Below are 2,789 nucleotides of genomic sequence, written 5' to 3'. Positions count from 1 at the left end.
GTTGACCGACTATCGCCTGGCAGCTATAGGCCTATAATCCCCACTAGCGTGCCGTGCCAGGTGATGGAACGCATTCTGAAGCGAGCCATCCTAGATCACCTTACTTCCAGTAATCTGATATCTCCAGCTCAACACGGATTTCTCCCAAACCGTTCTTGCGTAGCAAACATGCTCGTGTTTATGGACAGCTTAACCCAAGCCAAGGACGAGGGACTCATATCGGATGCCATATTTTTCGACTTCTTAAAAGCATTTGATAGGGTCCCACACGTCCCGCTGCTCCACAAACTCGAGTCTTACGGGATTCAAGGGAAAATCCTTCGCTGGATCAAGGCGTTCCTATCAGACAGGTCATTCCGAGTGAGAATAGGCTCAACCTATTCCTCTCCAGCGCCGGTCTCCATTGGAGTTCCTCAAGGCTCCGTCTTGGGACCACTCCTGTTTCTGATCTACGTCAACGACCTCCCAGACGTTCTTGCGAGTCCATGTCTACTTTTTGCGGATGACTTGAAATCCTGGAGTTCCAATGCCAGTGCCCTCCAAAAGGATGTAGACGCTGCCAAGCAGTAGTCGTTGTACTGGCACCTTCCTCTGAATGATGAAAAGTGCGTCCATATGTCATTCGGAGAGACTCAGCGGATGCCTTTGTTATGCATGTTAAAAAGGGCCAGAAAACATCATGAGGATATATGCCAAAAAGGATTTGGGCATCTGGGTCTCCTCAAGCATGTCCTCCTCACTGCACCATGAGAAATCGGCCCAAAAGGCATTCGCAATTTTACGGCTGATATGACGCACCTTCTCCCGTATTACTCGCATGAACTTCCAAATACTCTATGGGGCCTACGTCAGACCGCTCCTGGAGTACGCCAACCAAGTTTTCTAATCAGGACGCATGAAAGACGTCATCCTCATTGAGCGTTTCCAGCGAGCCGCTACGATAATGTTTGCCGGCCGCAAATCCGTGAACTACGAAACGCCCCTCCCGATGCTTGGTCTTTTCCCCTGGAGTACCGCCGCCTCTGAGGGGACCTAATTCTTACTTACGCCTTGTTTGAACAAAGCTTGTCAAACAGGTTTTTCACCGTTGAACCAGCAAACACACGGCGGGGACATAGTAAGAAGATTTTCAAGCTCATAGCACACACATTCATTAGACAAAATTTTTTCTCATTTCAGGTAGCAGCTGCGTGGAATGACCTACCTCCGACGGTTGTTCACGCTCCTTCTAGAACCCAGTTTAATGCACCATTAGACATTTATTTATGCGAATCCTCGCGCTGGCGTGCATACTGTTCCGCGCTGAGAACATAAAGAGCATTGCTACACCCTTTCTTCATTTGTGCCTTTCAGGTGAACGACAGCCACTGACCGACAAGAACAAATGCAACCCGAGAATCTTGGGCAAAGGCCCCGACCCTGTGTACCAATCCGTGAATCCGTGAAATTCATACTGACTTTCATGTCCACGACACTAACGCGGGCCTTTCTAGGTGGGCGTTCTATGCCTACTTTACTATCTGATTACCGCATCTTATGCTGGCGATAACACCGTGGCAATTTGAAGCAATGGATACACTTCTGTCAAACAAGGATACTAGATAATCGAATTCCGGCACTGATCCCGAACGCAGTATGTCGTTCGCGGCCTCAGCCCGTCTTTGTTACAAACGTCAAGGTAAACGTTTCACCATACGCCTGAGCTTGGTTGAGCAGTTTAAGTCCGCCGTTTCTCTCAATACGAGATCACAGTTCACCATTTTCCTTATCAGCCTTCGTAAGGCATCAACGTCTCCAGGAGCAGGGGTCCCTCCAACAAGTAACTCGTTCGTGAACGGCTGTTACATGTCCTGCGCCTCCCGAACAGCGTCCTATGGATATCCATGGCTCTTTGATAGCCTGCCATTCTAGGGAAGAAGACGCAGTTTTCAGTGGCCTTGGCTTCCCCACAGCAACACCGAAGAAGGTACATCAATTTGTTGCTGTCATCAAAGAGCCAATCAGCTACGCTCATTTTGAATGCCGCTGAACTTATCTATTTCTGTTTTTGGCAGGTTGAACTCCGGCGTTGTGGTTTATTGGTCAACACGTTTTCCGCTCATTTCATTCGCCGCGGTTTGAGTACCGGAGGCGTCACTTTTTCTAGGCCGATCAGTAGGTGACTTCATGCATTCTATTTCCTCCGAGTTGACTTTTGCCACGAATTTCTCGATCCCTTAGTCACTAGATGAAAACTCACGTTTACGGTCACCAAATATCGAGCTTTTGCCATCAGAGGACTCATACGACAACAGTATCTGCTTGCGGGACGCTAACTTCAGCTTTCTGATCTCTAGCTCCCCCACTTCTATCGCGAGCTTTTCTTTCAGTATCTCATTCTCCAACCTACTCTGTCTACCCGAGTGCCTGCTGGACCTTACATTGCCAGCTACGCTTGGCCTGGGAGGAGAATGTTGACGAAACAAAGGAGACTGATAAATGCAAATGTCATGATCAACGTTAGCAAGTTCCGGGCTCCATAAAGTTTCGAATAAGTTGCCACTTCTTGTTCTGGTCATACTGTTTCCAAAGTTCCAAATTCCAATTCCGGTGAACGTCTGAGGTCCACGGAGTGCTATAGACTTGATCTCTAGATTTGTTCCCGGTAATCTATTGGACCACGTCGAGTTGCGCGCGAAACTTCAAAATGGTTCAGATGTATGTTCATCTACTATGAATACAATAATAAAATAACAAAACTTTACAAATCTCAAATTGCGGGACTATGCTGGCCTCTGTACACCGGTCTA

The sequence above is a fragment of the Opisthorchis viverrini genome, assembly GCF_000715545.1.
Source record: "Opisthorchis viverrini unplaced genomic scaffold opera_v5_266, whole genome shotgun sequence".
NCBI classification, from domain to species: Eukaryota; Metazoa; Platyhelminthes; class Trematoda; order Opisthorchiida; family Opisthorchiidae; genus Opisthorchis; species Opisthorchis viverrini.
This window is presented reverse-complemented; position numbering follows the sequence as displayed.